Source organism: Ranitomeya variabilis, chromosome 2, assembly GCF_051348905.1.
Source record: "Ranitomeya variabilis isolate aRanVar5 chromosome 2, aRanVar5.hap1, whole genome shotgun sequence".
NCBI classification, from domain to species: Eukaryota; Metazoa; Chordata; class Amphibia; order Anura; family Dendrobatidae; genus Ranitomeya; species Ranitomeya variabilis.
This window is the reverse complement of record NC_135233.1, coordinates 995,991,718-996,019,190: the sequence shown is the minus strand read 5'-3', so window position 1 is coordinate 996,019,190 and position 27,473 is coordinate 995,991,718. Positions and strand designations below refer to the sequence as shown.

Below are 27,473 nucleotides of genomic sequence, written 5' to 3'. Positions count from 1 at the left end.
AGGCCGGAGACACACTGCTGCGAGATACGGCCGAGTCTCGCTGGTTAAAAGCAAGTTGTGGCACCTGCACTCCAGAGCGGACCGTGCAGCTGCATAGCAATACATGGAGCTGCACGCTCCGCTCCGGAGTGCAGGTGCCACAGCTTGTTTTTAACCAGCGAGACTAGGCCGTATCTCGCACCAGTGTGTCTCCGGCCTAAAGCTTATCCTGAAAAGTAACCTGACACAACAGGTATGCTGTAATTCTTATCCCTTTTACCAATCTTTCAGGGCCCTACCAGTCTCTTTTTGGAAATAATAAAAATCCTACAGACTGACAAACACTCTGCACAAATATGTCTCCTCCGGTTTACTTTTAGCTTCATTTCTAAGCAGAGCAGTATTTACTATGGCATAAAAAGTATTTTTTAAGGCTTTGAGTTGAATATTAAATCAATGGCAGGGACTTAAATTTTCAGCAAAGGGACTTCACAGGTTTTTTTAAGTAAGGGATTAGACTGTGTAAATTTAAAGTTTTAAGGCTTATCCCTGTACAAGTGTCTGAATGTCTTCCCCCCTGCCATGAGCACAAGCCTGCTGAACCTCATTTTGTTCAGAGATCAGACTGCAGGAGGTACAGAGTCAGCTCAGCTTGGTGTATTAGGAGAAACGATTTATGGCATACAGACTAAGCAGTGTTTAGATCAAAGCCATTTGGAAAAATAGCCACCTCAAACTATGCAGCTGCCAGCATGGTCCACTCTGATCATAATGTGTGCCCAGGAGACTCAACACATTCTTCAGAAAAGGTTTTTTTAATCCATTCATTGTCCAAATCTAATTTTACAATTTCTTACATAGTTACATATTTTTGCATGTTTTGAAAAAGATTTGTATAACATAATCTCAAGAATTAGAAAATGTCTGTCAGGCTATGTGCACACGTCAGGATTTCTAGCAGAAATGTTCCTGACAAAAACCGGACACTTCTGCCAGAAATCCACATGCGGGTTTTTTTCGCGTTTTTTCATGCATTTGTGACGCGTTTTTTGTGCGTTTTTTCCCAAATGCATAGAATTGCGGGAAAAAAACGTGGAAAATTAATGAACATGCTGCTTTTTTTTACTGCGGAAAAAAACGCACCATGTGCACAAAACATGCAGAATGCATTCTAAATTATAGGATGCATAATGTATGCGTTTTTAATGAGTTTTTATAGCGTTTTTATCGCGAAAAAAAGGCGAAAAAACCTGACCATGTGCACATACCCTCAATGTTACTGAATGCTCTAGAAACTATGCTACTTTGTCAGATTAGTAACGAATGATCTATCATACATATAAGCAAATTAATTAAAAAAAGCCAATTAGTAGAAGTTGTGTCCTGATGATATTTAGACCCATATCTATGGTTTATAGGAGAGTTACCACATGCTTAATTTTGATAATGCACGTAGAGAATGACCTGTAACAACTCCTCTCTACCAACTCCTAAGTGGTCAAGGAAGTGGGTGGTTAGCCTGGGGGACAGTATATGACGGGATGGAAGAGCCTAATGGTAATAATAATAATCTTTATTTTTATATAGCGCTAACATATTCCGCAGCGCTTTACAGTTTGCACACATTATCATCACTGTCCCCAATGGGGCTCACAATCGAAATTCCGTATCAGTATGTCTTTGGAATGTGGGAGGATACCAGAGTGCCCAGAGGAAACCCACGCAAACACGGGTACCCCAGGACCCCAGCGCTGCAAGGCTGCAGTGCTAACCACTGAGCCACCGTGATGGTGTGGACTCCAAAAGAAAAATGGCATCCAATCTGCCTGTATTTATAAAAAAAAAAAAGGATTGGTGGTGGCGCGAGTAATGTGGGGTTATGGTGAAGTTAGCAGTGATCGTACGGCGGTATATACACATTTTCCATGTGTTGAAATCCGGAGGTGTATATGCCGTACACTCCCTGTCAGCTTTCCGATAACTAATTATTGGGAGCTGCCTAAGGCCTCGTCGCTTGATCGTCGGCCAGTCATGTAGATATCTGGATGATAGGGGACAGCTGAGTCCTGTTTGCTTCAAAAATCACAGTGGGTGGTTCTGTGTGACTACTGTGACCTCCGTGATAATTGGATGAAATCCTTGACAAATTGGTTGGCCAGTCCAGTCTGTTGGCCTTGGAAATGAAGCCTTTCTGCCTGGTGGATGCAGATGGTTTCCGAAAGCTGATGACTGTCACAGTCCCCCAGTACCAGTTGCCCAGTAGCCATTACTTCTCAAAGAAAGATGTGCTTACACCAGTATGTCGCAAACAACATCACCCATTCCATAAAAAAGCCACTGTAATTGTTTAGTCAGTTTGAGAATAGCACACCTGTTTCAGATCCAAAATTAGGTTTAGCTTTTTTCACAACTCATTGAGAAGCCATTGCTTCTTCACTTTCAAAACAGCAAAACATCCCTATTGTTTCCTCATTTAGCCAGAAACAAAGCTGAAAACCGTCAATCTGTTACTGGTCCCACATAAGAGGCTTCAAAAGAAGCCATTGTAATTGTTTAGTTATTTTGACAATAGCACACCTGTTTCAGATCCAAAAATAGGTTTAGCTTTTTTCACTACTCGTTGAGAAGCCATTGCTTCTTCACTTTTAGGGTATGTGCACACATCAGGATTTCTTGCAAAAATTTTCCTGACAAAAAAACGGACATTTCTGCCAGAAATCCGCATGCATTTTTTTCACGTTTTTGACGCGTTTTTGATGCGTTTTTTGTGCGTTTTTCCCCAGATGCATAGAATTGCGGGAAAAACACAGAAAATTCGCAAAATTAATGAGCATGCTCATTTTTTTACCGCAATGCGTTTTTTTTTGCGGAAAAAAATGCATCCATGTGCACAAAACATGCACAATGCATTCTAAATGATATAATGCATAATGCATGCGTTTTTAATGAGTTTTTTTTAAAAAAATTTAGCGCGAAAAAACGCGAAAAACCCCCCGAAAAAACCTGAACGTGTGCACCTAGCCTAAAAACTGCACAACTGTCACTATTGTTTCCTCATTTAGCCAGAAACAAAGCTTTTGATACTCTCCAAACAGAAATAATTTTTCCACCGCCCTTTGTGAATAAGCTGCTACTTTTTCCGTTTGCACCACCTCTTTATAAACAACAGGCATTTGCCTCCAAAGAGGGATAATTTTAGGACCAATTTTGTAATTTAAGAAGCTTAAAAAGTCTGTCAGTGCAGTGTGTTATTAAACAGGTTGTTGGTTAATACTGGTTACGATCTCTTTTACCTATAGCCAGTTATGTTTGCATTAAAGAGTTTTGAAAGGGGTTCAACACAGTCATAAGACCTCTTAGAGTTTTATGCAAATAATTTTCAGGTAATTAGTGACTTTGCAGTATTAAGTTTTGCAGCAAATTGAATTTTTAGGAAAATTCGTCAAACTTGGAGAATTTGATTTTTAAATATTTTATCATATCTCCTAATTTTTAGACCATTTTACTATGCAATGTTATTAAATGGTCTGTTACTCAAACTTTGACACTACTGTAGCTGTTTGTGTTAAAGTCACTTCTTATAGCAAACGTCAGTTGTGGTCTCCACATACAGTGGGGGGAATGAGTATTTGATCCCCTGCTGATTTTGTCAGTTTGCCCACTGACAAGGACTTGAACAGTCTATAATTTTAAGGGTGGGTTGATTTTGACATTGGGAGCTGGAATATCAAGAATAGAGTCCAGGAAGTCGCATTGTATAGATTATATAAATTTATTTGCATTTTACAGTGAGAAATAGGTATTCGATCCTTCTGGCAAACAAGAATTAATACTTGGTGGCAAAACACTTGTTGGCAAGCACAGCCATCAGACGTTATTTGTAGGTGGTGATGAAGTTCGCGCACATGGGCAGCATGGTGGCGCAGTGGATAGCACAGCAGCCTTGCAGCGCTGAAGTCCTGGGTTCAAACCCCACTAAGGACAACATCTGCAAAGAGTTTGTATGTTCTCTCCGTGTTTGCGTGGGTTTCCTCCGGGTACTCCGGTTTCCTCCCACATTCCAAAGACATACTGATAGGGAATTTAGATTGTGAGCCCCATTGGGGACAGCGATAATAATGTGTGCAAACTGTAAAGCGCTGCGTAATATGTTAGCGCTATATAAAAATAAAGATTATTATTATTATTAAAGAGCTTTAAAGGGGTTGGATATAGACCTATGAGACCTTAGAACGTTACTCACATATTATAAGAACAATTGTAGGCTTTGAAGCATTGTGATTTGTGTTGAATCAATTTGCTGCAAAACACATTTTTTTGGGAAAAACTTGTGTAGGATTACTTTTTTAGGAGCGTAAATAATTTGAGACATTGTGAATGGACCTTAACTGCTTAACACTCCTAGACATATATATCTGACATGAGCACATGTCCTATAGTGACTTCATGATGGCTATGTATGTCATGCTGATCACATAGTGCAGCTTCTTTACCAGCACGATCAGCTGAAGACGAATTGATATACACAGCTGGGCTTCTGCTGTTACTAATTTAGCGTAACCCCACATATGCCACAATAAATATTGACAGCTGCACTTGAGGTATTTGACAGAGGGTGAGCACTCCCTCTGTCAGCTCATTGACATACTTGCAGCAAAGTCACGGAGTTCCGTTAGTTTGCTAATACAACTAGAAGCCTGACAATGGCCTCTGGTGTGCAGGACACTTTCAGAGACAGTTGTCTAGGCTACCTCTCAGTTAACCCCTTCCCGACATCCAGCGTATATGCATGGTACTGCGGGAGATGCATTCCCGCAAACCGCCATACATATACTTCCTCACAATTGTGTGGGTTCACGCTGAGTGCTGCTGCGATAAAATGCAGGTGCCATCTCTACATGAGAACTGACACCCTGCAGCAATGCCCACAATTGGTGCTAGCACCGATAACGGGCATTTAAACCCATAGATTCTGCTGTCAATGATGTCTATGGGCATCGCAGAGGGAGGGAGCTTCCTCTCTGCTCCCATCTGCACAATGTGATTGTTGTTGCATTGTTGTGCTGATGGTCTCCATGGTGAACCTGGGCCAAAAGATGGAACGTGGGTCACCCAGTAAAAGTGTAAGTATAGTTTTAGTGTGCACTCTGCCTGATAGGGCGAGGTGCTGGTGTAATGGACCAGATGGCCCAAATCTAGACAATTTATAAAGTTCACCACACTCTCCTGTGAATATCATGCAAAAATCACAATTTATTTTAGCATAATCTGGGAGCGTAACAGAATCTTAAGTAATAAGCGATATACAAGAACAATGTTTCGGCTCCGCCGGAGCCTTTGTCACAAATCGCTTTTTCCAGAAGGAAGAGATATAAGGGAGGATGGGGATAAGGATCCCAGAGTTATCACAAGGATAATAGTTGATTATGCATCCATGTTTGGTAGCCCACTCAGTGGCTGGTGGTAATCTGTGTGTAGGGTATATAAGCGGCGCTCCCGCGCTATGTGGGAGGGGCTTCTGGAAGCATGGGGTGAAATTTCTCCAGATTACCACAGCAAATTAACTGCTAGAATGCCAAAGGTCTGCAATGCTGTAATTGCTGCAAAGGGAGCATTCTTTGACGAAAGCAAAGTTTGAAGGAGAAAGTTATTATTTCAAATAAAAATCTTTTTTTCGAACCTTGCCAATGTCTGACTAGATTTTAAATTAATTTGATAATTCATTTGATTAATAAAAGTATGAACTTTTGAATGGTAGTGTATGGTATTGAAGCGCCCCCAGACGCAGGGCCACGGGGTACCCGGTACCGGGCCTCTCAGTCTCGGTCCTGGGGTTGTCACGGTGGCTAGACCCGGTTTGTTTGCTAAGGGGCGTCCAATAAAAGGGGTGATGATGGTGCGCGGTGTAAGGTGCCATGAATAACGAGGACACAGGGTTGCAATCCAGAGCACTGCTAACAGGGCTGGCTGAGACCGGCCGGTCCGAAGGCACATCCAGAGTTTCCTTTGCAGGTGGAAATCAGTGCCTACCTTCTAGCGCCTGTGTGTTGTAGTACCTCCCTGCTGAGCACCACGGGATAGTCCTCACAACTGTTGTGTCTGTTTCTGATGTTCTTTCTCACAACTCTCGTTTCTGTTCTGATGTTCTTCTCCGTCCCCCAGATGATTTGGCTAGGACGCACCCGTATGACGGGTAGGCCTGGAGTTATTCTGGGACCCTAGAGATGCCCCTCTCCCACAATTGCCTCCTATGTCTTCTTAGGTGATTTAGGTGAGGCAGCCAACCTATAATTAACTGTCCTGCCACTGTTTGAAGTAATGCTTGGAGCCCAATACTTCCTCGGCGTTCCGGCCACCGGCTACGCGCCTCAGTAGGATGTTGCCACCATCTTAAGGCACGACTCCTACTGGTTCTATTCCCCTTTGTGCTGTGATCTCGTTTCTCACTTCTCCACAATAAACCTCGCTTCGTGTCCTTTCTTAAGATGCCACCGCAACGGGTGCAGGCGCGGCTCCGTAACGTTCTGTCCTTTTCGCTAGGCCAATCTCAGGATCCCACCCCTGACAGAGACCCCCCTGAATCTTCCCCCGCAACACCCTCTGCCACAGGTTGTTGCCTGGCTTAAACCCAGTCAGCTTCTCTCCAACTTCCTATCCAACTCCCAGTTTTACCAGATTGTGAGGAGTGGCCTAATACATAGAACCCTTTGCTCCCCCTGGAGGCCAGAGTGTGAAGTGTAATGTGTGACTGTGATACCTGGTCAGGTGAACGCCTTAAGTGCCATCAGACGTACTATCACTCCCCTTAGTGGTGGAGCGTCAGTACTGCAACGACCAGGACTCTGGGGCGCTGCAGTATCTCCCCATCCAGAACAATCCAACCTATAATTCTGTCCCACTTGTTAACCCCTTCAGTGAGCAAAGTATAAAAAGAGGCAAAAAATTATGCTTTATCATCACACAGCTGAACAAAGTGGAATAAAATGCGATTAAAAAGACGAATGTAAATAAAAATGGTATCTTTGAAAACATCATCTTGTTCCCCAAAAAAGAAGCCACCATACATCTCTGACTGCCGAAAAATAATAGTAAAGTTATAGCTCTTAGAATATAGCAATGCAAAAATAATTATTTTTTCTATAAAATCTTTTTATTGTATAAAATATGGGGATGCAAAAACTTGTTTTTGCAATAAAAGCGCCTTTTAGTGTGTGACAGCAGCCAAATATAAAAAAAAACTATATAAATCTGGTATCGCTGTAATTGCACCGACCTGAAGAATAAAGTCGCCTAATCACTTTTACCACTCGAGGATCAGCGTAAAAAATAAATAAAACCAATTCTTTACCAGCTGTTAATTTTTTCATTCTGCCTCCCAAAGATCGCAGTAAGGTTCAACTCATGTTTATCCTGCACTCTATGCTGAACGCCTTACATCGGGGTTTCCGTGTAATTCTCTGAATTACATGATTCAGACAGAACCCCTGATGGCAGATCCCCTGTAATGAGGGTAGATGGAATATGGAGGCACTGTGGATGCCATCTGCCCATATGATCTGGAGGTATCCGTCTTTTTATAAAAGAGCTGTCCGCCACCGTTTTGTGCACTTCTGAAAATGACAACGCTGAACACAGGCCAGACGGAGTCCAGTGTAAGTCTGCTTCCTCATTATAGTGAGTGGCTCCCTCAGGGAGTCTCATCTGAATCACGTCACCTGGAGACAGGGCCGGCTCCAGGTTTTTGAGGGCCCCGGGCGAAAGAGTCTCAGTGGGCCCCCCTCTTAAACACATACCATGCTTCATGATGCTCAGATACAGCAGAGAAATATACCACAGCCCACGTAGCATATAACACAGCCCACGTAGCATATAACACAGCTGTTGTGAATTTGGATTCTGGGCTCCCCCGGTGGCTACTGGTGGAATTGAACTGGTGTCTTCATCTTCTCTGTTCACCTGTTCCCATCAAGATGTGGGAGTCGCTATATAACCTTGCTGCTCTGTTAGTTGCTTGCCGGTCAACAATGTTATCAGAAGCCTCTCTGTGCTTGTTCCTGCTCCTAGACAACTACTAGATAAGTTGGACTTTTGTCCATGTTTGTTTTTGCATTTTGGTTCCAGTTCACAGCTGTAGTTTCGTTACTGTGTCTGGAAAGCTCTTGTGAACAGGAATTGCCACTCTGGTGTTATGAGTTAATGACAGAGTTTTAAAGTAATTTCTGGATGGTGTTTTTGATTAGGGTTTTCAGCTGACCATGAAAGTGTCCTTTCTGTCTTCTGCTATGTAGTAAGTGGACCTCAAATTTGCTAAACCTATTTTCATCCTACGTTTGTTATTTCATCTTAATTCACCGCCAATACATGTGGGGGGCCTCTGTCTCCTTTTGGGGTATTTCTCTAGAGGTGAGCTAGGACTAATATTTTCCTCTGCTAGCATTATTTAGTCCTCCGGCTGGTGCTGGGCATCTAGAATCAACGTAGGCATGCTACCCGGCCACTGCTAGTTGTGTGTTAGGTTTAGTTCATGGTCAGCTCAGTTCCCATCTTCCAAGAGCTAGTTCCTATATATGCTTATGCTATGATCTCTTGCCATTGAGATCATGACAGTTTGACCGGCCCACTAAAGGGTTAAAATCCTTGGCTGAGAAAGGAGAGAAATAAGTAGTCTGCTGATATTTTTTTTTTTTTTTTTTTTTTTTTTTCCTCTCCTTTGAATGGCTCTGTGTCCACCTGTTTGTAATGGATCTTCAGAGTGTAACTGCAGGTTTGAATAATCTCGCCACGAAGGTACAAAATTTGCAAGATTTTGTTTGTCATGCACCTGTATCTGAGCCGAGAATTCCTTTGCCGGAATTTTTCTCGGGGAATAGATCTGGGTTTCAGAGTTTTCGAAATAATTGCAAATTATTTTTGTCCCTGAAATCTCGCTCTGCCGGAGACCCTGCACAGCAGGTCAGGATTGTGATTTCCTTGCTCCGGGGCGACCCTCAAGACTGGGCTTTTTCATTGACACCAGGGGATCCTGCGTTGCTCAATGTGGATGCGTTTTTTCTGGCCTTGGGGTTGCTTTATGACGAACCTCATTTGGAGCTTCAGGCAGAAAAAACTTTGATGTCCCTATCTCAGGGGCAAGATGAAGCGGAAATTTACTGCCAAAGATTCCGTAAATGGTCTGTGCTTACTCAGTGGAATGAGTGCGCCCTGGCGGCGACTTTCAGAGAGGGTCTCTCTGATGCCATTAAGGATGTTATGGTGGGGTTCCCTGTGCCTGCGGGTCTGAATGAGTCCATGACAATGGCTATTCAGATCGATAGGCGTTTGCGGGAGCGCAAACCAGTGCACCATCTGGCGGTGTCCACTGAGAAATCGCCAGAGAGTATGCAGTGTGATAGAATTCTGTCCCGAAGCGAGCGGCAGAATTTTAGACGGAAAAATGGGTTGTGTTTCTATTGTGGTGATTCTACTCATGTTATATCAGCATGCTCTAAGCGCACTAAAAAACTTGGTAAATCTGTTTCCATTTGCACCTTACCGTCTAAGTTTATTCTATCTGTGACCCTGATTTGCTCTTTGTCATCTATTACCACGGACGCCTATGTCGACTCTGGCGCCGCTTTGAGTCTTATGGATTGGTCCTTTGCCAATCGCTGTGGGTATGATTTAGAGCCTTTGGAGACTCTTATTCCTCTGAAGGGGATTGACTCCACCCCATTGGCTAATAATAAACCACAATATTGGACACAAGTAACTATGCGTATTAATCCGGGTCACCAGGAGATTATTCGCTTTCTGGTGCTGTATAATCTACATGATGATTTGGTGCTAGGATTGCCTTGGCTGCAATCTCACAACCCAGTCCTCGACTGGAGAGCTATGTCTGTGTTGAGCTGGGGATGTAAGGGGGCTCATGGGGATGTACCTGTGGTTTCCATTTCATCATCTATTCCCTCTGAAATTCCTGAGTTCCTGTCTGACTATCGTGACGTCTTTGAAGAATCCAAGCTTGGTTCGTTACCTCCGCACCGAGAGTGCGATTGTGCCATAGATTTAATCCCGGGTAGTAAATACCCAAAGGGTCGTTTATTTAATCTGTCTGTGCCTGAACATGCTGCTATGCGAGAATATATAAAGGAGTCCTTGGAAAAGGGACATATTCGTCCATCGTCATCTCCCTTAGGAGCCGGTTTTTTCTTTGTGTCAAAAAAAAACGGCTCTTTGAGACCATGTATTGATTATCGGCTTTTGAATAAAATCACTGTTAAATATCAATACCCATTGCCGTTGCTGACTGATTTGTTTGCTCGCATAAAGGGGGCCAAGTGGTTCTCTAAGATTGACCTTCGTGGGGCGTATAATTTGGTGCGAATCAGGCAGGGGGATGAGTGGAAAACCGCATTTAATACGCCCGAGGGCCACTTTGAGTATTTAGTGATGCCTTTTGGTCTTTCTAATGCTCCGTCAGTTTTCCAGTCCTTTATGCATGATATTTTTCGCGATTATTTGGATAAATTTATGATTGTGTATCTGGATGATATTCTGATTTTTTCGGATGACTGGGACTCTCATGTCCAGCAAGTCAGGAGGGTTTTTCAGGTTTTGCGGTCTAATTCTTTGTGTGTGAAGGGTTCTAAGTGTGTTTTTGGGGTACAGAGGATTTCCTTTTTGGGATATATTTTTTCCCCCTCTTCCATTGAAATGGATCCTGTCAAGGTTCAAGCTATTTGTGATTGGACGCAGCCCTCTTCTCTTAAGAGTCTTCAGAAATTTTTGGGCTTTGCTAACTTTTATCGTCGATTTATTGCTGGTTTTTCGGATATTGCTAAACCATTGACCGATTTGACTAAGAAGGGTGCTGATGTTGCTGATTGGTCCCCTGATGCTGTGGAGGCCTTTCGGGAGCTTAAGCGCCGTTTTTCCTCTGCCCCTGTGTTGCGTCAGCCTGATGTTGCTCTACCTTTTCAGGTTGAGGTCGACGCTTCTGAGATCGGAGCTGGGGCAGTGTTGTCGCAGAAAAGTTCTGACTGCTCCGTGATGAGGCCTTGTGCCTTCTTTTCCCGTAAATTTTCGCCCGCTGAGCGGAATTATGATGTTGGGAATCGGGAGCTTTTGGCCATGAAGTGGGCTTTTGAGGAGTGGCGCCATTGGCTTGAGGGGGCCAGACATCAGGTGGTGGTATTGACTGACCACAAAAATTTGATTTATCTTGAGACCGCCAGGCGCCTGAATCCTAGACAGGCGCGCTGGTCATTATTTTTCTCTCGGTTTAATTTTGTGGTGTCATACCTACCGGGTTCTAAGAATGTTAAGGCGGATGCCCTTTCTAGGAGTTTTGAGCCTGACTCACCTGGTAACTCTGAGCCCACAGGTATCCTTAAGGATGGAGTGGTATTGTCAGCCGTTTCTCCAGACCTGCGGCGGGCCTTGCAGGAGTTTCAGGCGGATAGACCTGATCGTTGCCCACCTGATAAACTGTTTGTTCCTGATGATTGGACCAGTAGAGTCATCTCTGAGGTTCATTCTTCTGCGTTGGCAGGTCATCCTGGCATTTTTGGTACCAGGGATTTGGTGGCAAGGTCCTTCTGGTGGCCTTCCCTGTCACGAGATGTGCGAGGCTTTGTGCAGTCTTGTGACGTTTGTGCTCGGGCCAAGCCTTGTTGTTCTCGGGCTAGTGGATTGTTGTTGCCCTTGCCTATTCCTAAGAGGCCTTGGACGCACATCTCGATGGATTTTATTTCAGATCTGCCTGTTTCTCAGAAGATGTCTGTCATCTGGGTGGTGTGTGACCGTTTCTCTAAGATGGTCCATTTGGTTCCTCTGCCCAAGTTGCCTTCTTCTTCCGAGTTGGTTCCTCTGTTTTTTCAAAATGTTGTTCGTTTGCATGGTATTCCTGAGAATATCGTTTCTGACAGAGGGACCCAATTCGTGTCTAGATTTTGGCGGGCATTCTGTGCTAGGATGGGCATAGATTTATCTTTTTCATCCGCTTTCCATCCTCAGACGAATGGCCAGACCGAGCGGATTAATCAGACCCTGGAGACATATCTGAGGTGTTTTGTGTCTGCTGACCAGGATGATTGGGTTGCTTTTTTGCCATTGGCGGAGTTCGCTCTTAATAATCGGGCCAGCTCTGCCACTTTGGTGTCCCCGTTTTTCTGTAATTCGGGGTTTCATCCTCGATTTTCCTCTGGTCAGGTGGAATCTTCGGATTGTCCTGGAGTGGATGCTGTGGTGGAGAGATTGCATCAGATCTGGGGGCAGGTGGTGGACAATTTGAGGTTGTCCCAGGAGAAGACTCAGCTTTTTGCCAACCGCCACCGTCGTGTTGGTCCTCGGCTTTGTGTTGGGGATTTGGTGTGGTTGTCTTCTCGTTTTGTCCCTATGAGGGTCTCTTCTCCTAAGTTTAAGCCTCGGTTCATTGGCCCGTATAAGATATTGGAGATTCTTAACCCTGTTTCCTTCCGTTTGGACCTCCCTGCATCCTTTTCTATTCATAACGTTTTTCATCGGTCATTGTTGCGCAGGTATGAGGTACCGGTTGTGCCTTCCGTTGAGCCTCCTGCTCCGGTGTTGGTTGAGGGTGAGTTGGAGTACGTTGTGGAGAAAATCTTAGACTCTCGTGTTTCCAGACGGAGACTCCAGTATCTGGTCAAGTGGAAGGGATACGGCCAGGAGGATAATTCTTGGGTGAATGCATCTGATGTTCATGCCTCTGATCTGGTTCGTGCCTTTCATAGGGCCCATCCTGATCGCCCTGGTGGTTCTGGTGAGGGTTCGGTGCCCCCTCCTTGAGGGGGGGGTACTGTTGTGAATTTGGATTCTGGGCTCCCCCGGTGGCTACTGGTGGAATTGAACTGGTGTCTTCATCTTCTCTGTTCACCTGTTCCCATCAAGATGTGGGAGTCGCTATATAACCTTGCTGCTCTGTTAGTTGCTTGCCGGTCAACAATGTTATCAGAAGCCTCTCTGTGCTTGTTCCTGCTCCTAGACAACTACTAGATAAGTTGGACTTTTGTCCATGTTTGTTTTTGCATTTTGGTTCCAGTTCACAGCTGTAGTTTCGTTACTGTGTCTGGAAAGCTCTTGTGAACAGGAATTGCCACTCTGGTGTTATGAGTTAATGACAGAGTTTTAAAGTAATTTCTGGATGGTGTTTTTGATTAGGGTTTTCAGCTGACCATGAAAGTGTCCTTTCTGTCTTCTGCTATGTAGTAAGTGGACCTCAAATTTGCTAAACCTATTTTCATCCTACGTTTGTTATTTCATCTTAATTCACCGCCAATACATGTGGGGGGCCTCTGTCTCCTTTTGGGGTATTTCTCTAGAGGTGAGCTAGGACTAATATTTTCCTCTGCTAGCATTATTTAGTCCTCCGGCTGGTGCTGGGCATCTAGAATCAACGTAGGCATGCTACCCGGCCACTGCTAGTTGTGTGTTAGGTTTAGTTCATGGTCAGCTCAGTTCCCATCTTCCAAGAGCTAGTTCCTATATATGCTTATGCTATGATCTCTTGCCATTGAGATCATGACACACAGCCCACGTAGCATATAGCACTGGCCACGTAGCATATAGCACAGCCCAAGTAGCATGTAGCACAGCCCACGTAGCATATAGCACAGCCCACGTAGCGTATAGCACAGCCCACGCAGTGTATAACATAGCCAACGTAGTATATAGCACAACCCACGCTGTGTATAACACAGCCCACGTAGTATATAGCACAGCCACGTAGTATATAACACAGGCAGCCCACGTAGTATATAGCACAGGCAGCCCACATAGTAAATAGCAGAGGCAGCCCACATAGTATATACAGTGGGGCAAAAAAGTATTTAGTCAGTCAGCAATAGCGCAAGTTCCACCACTCAAAAAGATGAGAGGCGTCTGTAATTTACATCATAGGTAGACCTCAACTATGGGAGACAAACTAAGAAAAAAAAATCCAGAAAATCACTTTGTCTGTTTTTTTATCATTTTATTTGCATATTATGGTGGAAAATAAGTATTTGGTCAGAAACAAACAATCAAGATTTCTGGCTCTCACAGACCTGTAACTTCTTCTTTAAGAGTCTCCTCTTTCCTCCACTCATTACCTGTAGTAATGGCACCTGTTTAAACTTGTTATCAGTATAAAAAGACACCTGTGCACACCCTCAAACAGTCTGACTCCAAACTCCACTATGGTGAAGACCAAAGAGCTGTCAAAGGACACCAGAAACAAAATTGTAGCCCTGCACCAGGCTGGGAAGACTGAATCTGCATTAGCCAACCAGCTTGGAGTGAAGAAATCAACAGTGGGAGCAATAATTAGAAAATGGAAGACATTCAAGACCACTGATAATCTCCCTCGATCTGGGGCTCCACGCAAAATGCCACCCCGTGGGGTCAGAATGATCACAAGAACAGTGAGCAAAAATCCCAGAACCACGCGGGGGGACCTAGTGAATGAACTGCAGAGAGCTGGGACCAATGTAACAAGGCCTACCATAAGTAACACACTACGCCACCATGGACTCAGATCCTGCAGTGCCAGACGTGTCCCACTGCTTAAGCCAGTACATGTCCGGGCCCGTCTGAAGTTTGCTAGAGAGCATTTGGATGATCCAGAGGAGTTTTGGGAGAATGTCCTATGGTCTGATGAAACCAAACTGGAACTGTTTGGTAAAAACACAACTTGTTGTGTTTGGAGGAAAAAGAATACTGAGTTGCATCCATCAAACACCATACCTACTGTAAAGCATGGTGGTGGAAACATCATGCTTTGGGGCTGTTTTTCTGCAAAGGGGCCAGGACGACTGATCCGGGTACAAGAAAGAATGAATGGGGCCATGTATCGTGAGATTTTGCGTGCAAACCTCCTTCCATCAGCAAGGGCATTGAAGATGAAACGTGGCTGGGTCTTTCAACATGACAATGATCCAAAGCACACCGCCAGGGCAACGAAGGAGTGGCTTCGTAACAAGCATTTCAAGGTCCTGGAGTGGCCTAGCCAGTCTCCAGATCTCAACCCTATAGAAAACCTTTGGAGGGAGTTGAAAGTCCGTGTTGCCAAGCGAAAAGCCAAAAACATCACTGCTCTAGAGGAGATCTGCATGGAGGAATGGGCCAACATACCAACAACAGTGTGTGGCAACCTTGTGAAGACTTACAGAAAATGTTTGACCTCTGTCATTGCCAACAAAGGATGTATTACAAAGTATTGAGATGAAATTTTGTTTCTGACCAAATACTTATTTTCCACCATAATATGCAAATAAAATGATAAAAAAACAGACAAAGTGATTTTCTGGATTTTTTTTTCTCAGTTTGTCTCCCATAGTTGAGGTCTACCTATGATGTAAATTACAGACGCCTCTCATCTTTTTAAGTGGTGGAACTTGCACTATTGCTGACTGACTAAATACTTTTTTGCCCCACTGTAGCAGAGGCAGCCCAGCTCACCCACCACCACGCCATCGCCGTCGCCCCCGACCGTTGTGGACACAGGATCTGCGCACATGCACTGATGAATGCTGCTCGTCTTCTGCTGCTCGCTGCGCTGGAACTCGACAGTGGAACCGGGTCCCGGACCATGTCGCGACGTGATCTGTGTGTCAGCGGCAGCGCTGCTCTTCTTAGTGACGAGCTCCTCACTCTCACCCGGAAGTGACGACCGCCGGCCCGGAAGTGACTCTTTTATCCCCATAGACGGTGATTGGTGAGTATTCCTGCTGCAGTGAGTCCCAGTCAGTGAGTCCCGCCTCCTGCTGCCGGGAATCATATATCCGCTCCAGCTCCACCTCCGAGTCCTGGCTGCAATCACACACAGCACACTAACACAGGGAGGGAGGGCTGGACTCAGGAATGATGTAGTCCGGCTTCGGGGGCCCTCCAGGAGCGCATGATGCACTTCGCATCAGTGTCGGCAATGCCGGCATAATAAGTGTCTTACCGTTATGGGCCCCCCAGTCTCGCCAGGGCCCCGGCATTTGCCCGGGTGCGCCTGGTGCTGACGCCGGCCCTGCCTGGAGATGTAGATGGAAACATAAGTGCTCAGCTTAGAGCGCCGGATAAATGTTCTAGGTCCATCAAGTTCAACCTTCCTCCACCAATTGTACATTTCGTCACCAATATAACTATAACCCACAGTGTTATGTGCGGGAAATTCTGCTCTTTTAGCACTTAGGGGCTCTGTATATGGAGTCCGCAAATTATTCCAGGAAAATCTGTGCTCTAGGAGGGAAATGGGGCTCCATCCCTCTCGAGTCTCGCCGTGTAGCCAAGCAGTACTGTACAACCACATATGTGGTATTTCAACATTCAGTGGAATTTGTGGGACAAATTTTGCTGCTATTTTACCCATTTCCCAGTGTGAAAATGTAAAATCTGGGGCTTAAACAAAATTTTGGTTGTAAAAATATAATTATTTTTTTCACTGTCCAAAGTTATAAAATTCTGCTACACACATTGGTGTAAATATGATCACTACATCACTAAATGAATTCATTAATTGGTGTAGTTTTTTAAATGGGGTCACTTATGGGGGGTTCTGCTGATCTGGCACCGTAGGGGGTCTACCAACGTGACATGGCAATGTCACTAATGTAGGAAAAAAAAAAGTATTTCGGCTCACCCTTAGTTCATCCATACGAAGTGGTAGTTATCGGTCCGAGCACGGAGACAAAGTATTGCTGCCACAACACTAATTGACATGTAGAGAAAGAAGGTGTGAATCCAGCTCCAAGGATAAAATGTAGAAAACTTTATTGAATCACTTTAAAATGCTGCTAGCAGCATTTTAAAGTGATTCAATAAAGTTTTCTACATTTTATCCTTGGAGCTGGATTCACACCTTCTTTCTCTAAATGTCACTAATGTGACATGTCACCCTCAAGCCAATCCAGCAAAATCTTAACTCCAATATGGCGCTTCTTCCCTTCTGAGCTTTGCACTGTCCCTCAAAAGTAGTTTTTGACCACATATGGGGTGTTGGTGTACTGAATAGAACAAATATTCTCCTGCTATTCTTGTGAAAATGAAAAAAATTGAGGCTAAAACAACATTTTTGTGGGAATTTTTGTTTAATTTTCACAGATTAACGTAAAATTCTGTGAATCACTTGTGGGTTCAAGGCGCTTATCATATGTCTAGATAAGTCTAGTCTTGGGTCTAATTTCCAAAATGGGGTCACTTGTGGGGGGTTCTCCTGCTATTCTTGTGAAAATGAAAAAAATTGAGGCTAAAACAACATTTTTGTGGGAATTTTTGTTTAATTTTCACAGATTAACGTAAAATTCTGTGAATCACTTGTGGGTTCAAGGCGCTTATCATATGTCTAGATAAGTCTAGTCTTAGGTCTAATTTCCAAAATGGGGTCACTTGTGGGGGGTTTCCATTGTTTAGGCACATCACGGGCTCTCCAAACACGACATAGCGTCCGCTAATATTTCCAGCAAATTTTGCTTTCAAAAAGTCAATTTTATGCTCCTTCCCTTCCTGGGCCTACTGTGCATCCAAACAGTAGCTTTCTTCCACATATTGGGTATTGGTGTACTAAGGAGTATGGTGCATTTTCTCCTGTTACCATTGTGAAAATGCTAAATTTGATGCTAAGAGATGCTAAGAGAACATTTTTGTGGGAAAAATGTGTTTTTTTTTTATTTTCACAGCTCTACGTTACAGACTTCAGTGTAGCACCTGGTTGTTCATAGTGCTCACCACCTATCTAGATAAGTTATTTGAGGGGTCTAGTTTCCAAAATAGGGTGGGAGGTGTAGGCACTTCAGATGGTCTCCAAATGCGACATGGCATTTGCTAATAATTCTAGCAAAAAGTGTAATGACACTTCTTAAAACCTTAACGACCGCCGATATGCCTTTTAACGGCGGCAGTTAAGGGTACTTAAACCACAGTGCCATTAATTAATGGCCCTGTGGAAAAAATTGATAGCACCCCCCTGAGTCGGAGTTTCTCCGGGGGTAGCTGAGACCCCAGAGAACATGATTCGGGTCGTTTTTACTGACCCCGATGTTGCGATCACCGTTATTAATGGTATAACAGGAACCACAATAAAAAAGTCTGTTTTTCCATTTAATTTCACTCTCTTCTGATGTGATTGCACATTAGGGGAGTGAGAAATAGGGTCCCCCAATCACCCCCGGTACCTGTGGAGTCCCTGCATGCTCCTGTGCCACCGGCATCTTCCAGGAGAAAATGGTGGGCCATTGCGCAGTGCGCCCGCCGAGATCTGCCAGCCAGCACCTGGCAACAATAGGAACATTTTCCTTTTGGTTCCTTTTGATCAATGTGTTAGACTCTATCACAGTGATAAAAATGAAAAAAATTGTAAATAAAACCCCCTTTTATTAGAGAAAAATAATGAAATTAAAAAAATCAATTTCCATTTTTCAATTAGGGTTAGATTTGGGCTAAAGTGAGTTGGGCTAAAGTTAGGGTTAGGGCTAGGGTTAGGGTTAGGATTGGGATTAGGGGTGTGTTGAGGTTAGGTTTGTGGTTAGGGTTATGGTTAGAGTTGGGACTAGGGTTAAGGGTGTGTTGTGGTTTGGGTTGGAGTTAGAATTGGAGGGTTTCCACTGTTTAGGTACATCAGGGGTCTCCAAATGTGACATGGTGCCACCATTGATTCCAGCCAATTTTGCGTTCAAAAAGTCAAACGGTGCTCCCTCCCTTCTGAGCCCTGCCATGCACCCAAACAGTGGCTTTCCCCATTATATGGGGTATCTGCGTACTCATAATAAATTGCACAACAAATTTTGTGGTCCATTTTCTCCTGATACCCTTGTGAAAATAAAAAAAATTGGTTTCAAAGTAATTTTTTTGTGAAAAAAGTAAAATGTTCATTTTTTCCTTCCACATTGCTTTAGTTCTTGTGAAGCACCTGAAGGTTAATAAACTTCATGAATGTGGTTTTGCGCACCTTGAGGGGTGCAGTTTCTATAATGGTATCCCTTTTGGGTATTTTCTGTTATATAGGCCCTATACTGTCCTCATACACATTAGCAGGGTGTGCGATGAGACATGTAGCTAAACTCCCTGTCTTCTTTAAGAAAAGAGGCTGTAAAATTGTAACCTTCTTTTATTGATTGCAGATGTGACAGGAATGGGTGAAACTATAGAATACAATAACAGGAGCATTTCAGAATATATAACTGCACAGAGCATGAAACACAAATAGTCTGCAATACACAGGTAATATGACATAATATATAAACTGATGATTACCTACTTAGTACAACAAACGTATTGATAAACACAAGATTATAACACATAGATAGTTCTTACCAACTATGCTTAGTGCAGGCTGTTTAAGGAGCATGAAGAACATGAATGGTGTTGTTTCTTCTAAGACACATGGAGGAATAATGGCTGCTGTTCCCTTCACAGTGTCATAATAAGACCATAATGCAACAGGAACAATCCCACAATGCCCTAGGAAATTCCCACAAGACATTGCAAATTAGACTAGAATTTATGCATTAAACGGACCGCAGGTGGTGCTGTTACCTTACAATATGAAATATATGAAGGATTAATACACACAAAAATACCATGTCTATAATAATGGAGACATAAAAAAAAATGACTAGACTTTCTAGACAACTCACTTCAAATGTGACGTGGTCCCTAAAAAAATGGTTTTGTAAATTTTGTTGGAAAAATGAAAAATCGCTGGTCAAATTTTAACCCTTATAACTTCCTAACAAAAAAAATTTGTTTACAAAATTGTGCTGATGTAAAGTAGAGTTGTGGGAAATGTTATTTATTAAGTATTTTGTGTGACCCCTCTCTCTGATTTAAGGGCACAAAAATTCAAAGTTTGAAAATTGCAAGTCATATCAAAGAAATTTTACCACTAACATGAAGTACAATATGTCATGAAAAAACAGTGTCAGAATCAGTGGGATCCATTGAAGTGTTCCAGAGTTAAAATCACATAAATTGACAGTGGTCATAATTGTAAAAATTAACTTGATTATTAAGCAGCAAACTGGCTTTGTCACTACGGATTTAAAGCAAGTACTTACAATAATTAAGCTTAATATAGAGTCCCCACCACCCCAACGCACGTTTTGTCTACTACTTCATCAGGCGGCTAGAACAATCTTAATTATTGTAAGTACCTGCTTTCATAGTGAAATCTATGTGATTTATACTGTTGGGGATGTTTTACCCCTAGTATTGTTCTACATGTAGATTGTCAAGCAATGAAAAGCAAATTATCCTATGTAGCTTGTACCATATAGTGTCTCCATTTATGCCTATTCAGCAGCCTTTATGTCTTCACTCTAGTTTTTGTAGATTTAAAAAAAGAAATTTTTAAAGAATATATACTCTTTGTTTATTTATTTAATTTCCTCTGGTGTCTATACATGTTATGTGAGTTTATTTACCCTAAGTTATAATTTAAGTGGGTACTTTTGTTATTTACCATAAAGTGACACTAGTCAGAATTGTAAAATTTGGCCTGGTCCTGAAAACAGGCTCGGGGGTGAAGGGGTTAAATACTGACAAGCTAGGTAATGCACTTGACTACACAAGTAATCTAATTATAAGATAGCATGTGCAAGTAGCAAAATGGTTTTAAGTGTTCGTTTGTTTTTAATAAAAAAATATAAGCACCCTTTGCAAAATCCTAGTTTTCTCAATATATAAATCTAGAAAATACAAAGGCCATTTCAAAAAGAAACATATTACTGTAGGTACTACTGCACACATAACTGTCACATTGGATCAATGCCACATTGGATCAATACGTTTCAATCAATCAATTAACCATTGGATCAGTAATGTCACATTGGATCAATACTTTTCAATCAATCAATCAATCAATCAATCAATCAATCATTGGATCAGTATTGTCAAATTGGATCACTATTTATTATGGGAAAACTTTGCGGCATAAGAACACGTTATAAGCACCCAAGAAAAGTAGGTCACAAAAACATGCCTAAAAAAGGTCAAGTTAAAAAGTCTCTAAGTCTCTTCTGTCTTTTCTCAATAATAGATGCCGGATGCCATGATGGATGATGACCATCCATCATGGCATCCGACATCTACAGTGTGATACCTCCTGATGAACCGTGTTACTGACGGGGAAACGCGTCGGGGTGCATCTGATTCATGCTAAGTATACTCCTAGCGGCTTTATCATGCCCATTGGAATACCTAATGGGCTAGATTTGTCTATTTGACATTGATGCTGCTGGTATTATAAATATATATATATATATATCTATCCAAGTTTGATTTTGAAGGAGGGTCAATCGATACTACTATTTGTCCTCTAAATCATGTGTGATGGTCACCCATTGAGGCGATGCATCTGAGCCTGTCAGAATCACCATGTGGCAAATTATTACTAATATGGAGATATAATCATGAAATTAAATGATTTTTTTATATTTTTTTCTGCCTGTTTAGATGCCCGTTACTAAAATTGAGGGATTAGTTGAAAACAATTTTTCTTCATCTCTGTGCTATTGATAAATTGTTTTCCCACCTGTATTTATAGGGTTGGAATAGGGCAATGAGGAGCCCACGGTGACTGGGGGCGCCAAAATCGTTCTTTTAGGGTCCCAACTTCCACAGCTAGGTAGGGGCAATCTAGGCCTAGCGGAGGGTATCTTGCAGGTTAGTATAGTACTAGGTCGCATATTTTTGGTATAATACTACTTTTTTTCACTGGGTTGTTTTTTTTTTATTGAATCATTAAAGGTAAATTTTTAATGGAAATATATGTTTACACACTAATTTAAATTTCCTTGGATATAATTTTTCTTTTTGAGAAAGCAATTTTTCATAAAGTTTTCTTTTTATACATATTACTTATGACATATTCTAAGCATATTACTTTGAAAGGGTTCGCTCTACAAGCCTGTACATTTTCTTAGTGTTCCAATATCACACAAAATTTGCTTGTGTGCTCTCCACGTCATAATCAGTGTACAAAAAGGACTGCTGACCATTACTATTCCAAGCCTTTGTTGTTTAGCACAGGCTCATTCTAGTAGAATAAATCAGAACATCTTCTTATAGATTATATGTTCCAGTTCAGTCACAAAGTATTTTGACAAAATTTCTCAAAATAAGAATTTAGCTTGTGGGCATTTGTTTGAATTAAACATAATCTGAATTATGAAATAGGCATTAGACACATGAATGATCCTTTTAGTAACATAATATATATGTGTTCCTTTACTTCTATATTTACTTCCTTTGTTTCATTCCTCTGATCTGGATTTCTCTGCATCTCCTATAATCAGTTTTTGACATTGCTACGCTGTGCGGTCTTTGTGTAATGCATTCTTTCTTCTCTTTTTTTCCTTGTGCAGCTTCCCACACACAAGGCTACGCTTCAAGTGATATCATATTTCATTTTCAATTTGAAAGCCAGATATCAACTTGTAAGGGGAATTGATTCTCGCTTCTGATATACCAAACATTATATTTGATAAATACTCAAATACCCCAACACTTTGTACCATATATTAACATAACCCATAAAGAACCTTTCTCCAATTGCACACGTTGGCTATACTATTAACAGGCAATATTAGGTCATTTGTGGATTGACCCATAAAAAGAGACTCTAGTTACAAATTTTTGCATTCAAAGTCACCTCCAAATAGGGAAGACGTCTGTTGGATCTTTGGGGTCCATTATCGTCTTCGACACTAGACCCACCAATGGATTCTTTGGTTATCTAATGTCCATTCTTGTACTGTATTTATTTTCTATTTTCTGGCTTATTTTGGATTCCTGGTGGATACTAGGTCTTAAGGGCAATGATTATAATGTCCTATTGGTTTTGTCAGACCCATGTACAGTATAAATTTTGTTATGTAGTTACATTATCTCTCTCACCCTTCTCAATCATTTCTGGGTAAATAGTGGTAGATTAAGCATTTTATTTATCAATCCGAAACGTTTTATATAAATAAAAGTAAACTGTATGCCCTACGTGCATATGGCACTGTGGGAAAGCGTAGCCTTAAGGTGCAATAAATGAGCTGATTTTGGCCTGGTAACTAGATTTGATTGATTTTATATGTCAGCCACCTCTTGTTTACTGGCTTGTTTACACAGAATGATGATTACTGATGGGAACAGAACAATCGCTAATATGATTTTTCTGTCCCCATATGTCATCATGTTATTAGCAGCATATTTCTTGCTTACATTGGGTGATGTGCTGCTGATAATGATGATTTTCATTCCATGCATAATCTATGTTAGTATTAGAGCTTCAACCGCTTCAACCATCAAAGAGGAAATGCTAATTAATGTATGATAAAATATATATACTCACTGTTTCTGCTGTCTTAACACCTGTTAAGTGTTAAAATCTCCCCATCTGATTGCAAGATTTTATTTTTGGCACATACTATTTTTTTGTCTGTTTCTAAATGTTCAAAGTTATATCAATCCCTCAATCTTTTATGGTCTTTTTTTTGTCCAGCATGAATTTTTCTTTATCTAGTTCAGTGTTTCCCAAACCATGTCCTTACAGCCCCCCATAACACATCATGTTTTCATGATTTCCATAATATTACACCGGTGAGAACCTGGGGCAATTTCTGATGCCTTAATAATAATTCCATCACCTGCGCAATACTAAGGAAATCCTGAAAACAACGTGTTGGGGGTCTTGAGGACTGGAGTTTGGGAATCACTAATCAAGTTGACTGTTCATCAAGTTACATTGGGCCTAGACCTTAGAAAATTATTCCCTATATATTAAGATCTGGCCATTGAAAGCACGTGTGTTGGGTACATGTGTGCTATGTCTGCTGCAATATTGTTAAAGATTGTGCACAGTTAGTCAAAGTAGTTAGACAGTGCAGAAGACAGGTAAGCTACACAAGATCAAGCAAACATGCTTCTGGTTGAATTGTGCAGCACAATGTATTTTCCATATCTCTTTGCTTCACCAATGTTCTAGCAGCTGCTTTCTTTTAAATCTACTACAGCGAGACATGAGGGAGGTTCCAGATGTTGTAGAAGGGCCAGCTGAGAGATTTAGTTTCATTGGCAATGAATTTTAGGCTATGTTGCGGATTCCATTGCGGATTTTTCCATGCGGATTCACCGCTGATCTATTGCTTTTTTATGCAGATTTCGCCTGCGTTTTTACACCTGTGCATTCCAATTATGGAACAGGTGTAAAATACTGCGGATTCCGCACAGAGAATTTACATGCTGCATAAAATTAACCGCAGCTACTCCGTGCTGAATTTTCAGCAGCATGTGCACAGCATATTTGGTTTTCCACACATTTACATGGTAGTGTACAACACATGGAAAACTGCTGTGGATCTGCAGCCAAATCCGCAACGTGTGCACATACCCTTAATTTCAGGATAGCTTAAGTGGGTCGCTGGACCCTTAAACACTTCCATCATGACTATAACAATTGTCAGTAGTGGGAGGTGGCATTTATGGAGATGTGATAAGACTAGTGATGAGTGAGTGTGCTTACTCAGGTTTTCCGAGCATGCTCAGGTGGTCTCCGAGTATTTTGGGCATGCTCGTAGATTATGTTTGTGTCACCGCAGCTGCATGATTTGTGGCTGCTAGATAGCCTGAACAAATGCAGGGATTGCCTGTTTGCTAGGGAATCCCCACATGTATTCAGCCTGTCTAGTAGCCACAAATCATGCAGCTGCGGGGACAGAAAAATAATCTACGAGCACTCTCAAAATAATCGGAGAACACCCGAGCATGCTCGGAAAACTCAAGCAGCGAGCACACTCTCTCACCACTAGATAATACCCACCGGGGGCACTCCTGTGGGGGTGGTGTCTAGGTGCAGGTGTTGGAGCGCCCATGCAATTTTAAGCAGCCTGGCACACGTGTGAACTTGCAAATGTAATACTTTACTAAAGGGGGAAACACGGTACAGTCTGTTGCTTAAAGGCCAAGTGGTGGTATTTAACAGTATAGGTTACACTGCATATTGTGCGTTTGAAAGCAAGTATCCTCACCTTATGAAATAAGCAAGTTTAGGCCTCTCAGGGCAGCTGGAGCACAGTTTTTTCATTTGCTACTGGAGGAAATATTATGAACAGTCCAGGTAATGGTACACTGATGGAGGGACCTTTATAGGTTGGCTCCCTGTGGCGAAACACTTGTGGTATGGGAGTAGTCATGGTTTTGGCCTACTATTCCCTATTGCAGGGGGGTAGATTGGTTAAAGTTTGTGATGCTTCATGGCATATAACATGGAACTAGTTTTTGCTAGAAGCACACAGGAAAACCAGTATGCAGGAGAACACTTGTTGTGCCTTATCTTTCTTGACTGTTTGTGGCTTCACTGCTTTTTGGTCGCAACTGTGGAGAATGATGTCCCCTCGGCGTGGACTGCAATGGATGCAGGGACCAGAGGAGCTTCCTTGCTGTTCTTTTCCTGACACAAAAAGGACTACGTTGGTTTGTACCAGCTCACAGGAAGTATGTGCATTTAGCTGGGAGCCTCCTCACAGCTGTTTCTATGGCAGCTTGTTGTGATGGAATTAATCACTTAACTTTCATATGCATACATTGACTAGTAGATGACAGCAGAGTACAAATTAGAATGTACATTTATGAATCCTCAGTGTACGCACATACAATGTATTACATCTCCTAACTCACAGTATCCAAAGTAGTTTTGGCACACTGGAACAAATCTACTGCCAGACAACTGTTTCACCCAGCAGCAGTAGACCGGGTACCACCCTTTAACACATTCTGTACACTTTCTCCACATCAAACCCTCTCTACTTTCCTCTCCCATGTTCAACTTTTATGCTCTTCTCACATTTATGAAAGGCTGAAAACTATTCACTATCACCATATAGAGCACAAAATTGTTGCATAAACTGAGACACCTGCTCATTCCCTTTATTTTCCTTCACCAGTCGCTACTAGCAATATCTCTCCTAAGCCTGTCCTCCCTATTTTAGCAAATGTAACTCCATTTATGATGCACATAGAAACTCTGCTAATCTTATTAACATTCAATGCATGTCTATTCTTGTCTCTTTCAATTGTGCTCTCTGGAACTCATAGTCAGTTTGTAATAAAATCCACTACATCCATGACATTTTCTCTTCCAATTCAATTTTAACCTGTCACTGAAACCTGGATTCAGCAAGTAGAGACCACAGCTGCTGCTGCTTTCTCATATGATGGGCAAAATTTTCACATGCCCCAGACTTGCAAACAGACAAGATAGAGGTGTTGGTCTGCTCCTTTCATCACAATGAGCTATCTAGGATTAAACCCCCCAAACCTGCATTTATTTTCTCCTTTTCTTAGGTCCACATGGATAGACTCTTAAAACCCTTCTCTATGAGAGTGGCAGTTATGTATCAGCCTCAAGGCAAAACCAACCAGTTCATGATCACTTTGAAGCATGGCTTCCACACTTTCTATCCTGTGACATTCCCATTTTCATCATGGGGAAATCTACTCTTTGTATCTACTACTTACCGTCTTTCTCTAATCTCCCATCTCGGAATTTCACAGTTTACTAACTCTTCTACCCGTGAAGACAGTAGTACACTGATCCTTGTCTTCATTCAGAAATCTATGTGCCATCTAAAACTCATTCTCTTCTTCCCTGCACAGAGAGTGAGCTTGCACAGGTGGCAAGGTGCTTGTATGAAGGTGCTTATGTTTTGTACAGCAGGCTGCCTGGCGGAGAGTGGTTGGGTAGGAAGCCTATGCCTGGCCCAGTGCTCTAGCATAGGGATCAACTGTATTGTTGTGTTTTGACATTTAAAGGAAGCCAAATTAATTTTCTTATCAATTTAGTGCTGTGATCAAAACTATTTTCAAATATGCTTGCTTTAAAAATTCCCTACTATTCCCTAACTCCACTACCTAAGTAATCTGTGTACATTTTTTAAGCTTCAAAAAACACAGACAACTTCATTTTTTTTATGGACAGGGCAAAAAAGCTCCATATTTTTACTGACTGTCCTGAAATTTCTGGACGGATGGCAACCCTTGGAAGAAATCAAATTAAAATAAATGTATATTATTTAATATAATTAGAAACCCAAGTGATCCCACTGTGGGAAGACTTAGGCCACATGAACCATGTGTGGGGTTTTTTTGTGCGGAAAATCTACTGTGTTTAACTGTTCAGGCAAAGTGCATGTAATTTCATGAAAACTTATGCTTGCTTTGCATTTAAAGTTGCATTTGAACTGTGCATTTTTGGTGTTTTTGTTCCTATTCCGCTTCTACAGGAAGTTTAAAAAAAACTTGTTCAGTTCCATTTTTAAGTGCAGAATTAAAGTTTTTCTGTTCTAAAAAAAAAGCTACATTAAAAAAGCGCTGCTTCAAGTCTGACCCAAAACGCATTAATAGAAAAAATGCATTAAAAAGGAAGGAAAACGCTGTAATCAGAGAAAATAGTTTTTCCTTATTATGTGAACACGAGATTATACTGTACATACCTAAATTGGACAGGAAAGGGACATGGGTCGCACCACAAGAGGTTAACTGGA

The 27,473-nt window shown here is 42.0% G+C and overlaps 1 protein-coding gene across 1 annotated transcript in view; it reads left to right on the top strand.

The window, feature by feature from the left end:
- Positions 1–27,473, top strand: part of LOC143808444 (vertebrate ancient opsin-like) — a 192,697-nt gene that overhangs the window by 66,882 nt on the left and 98,342 nt on the right. The gene's annotated exons all lie outside the window — the stretch shown is intronic.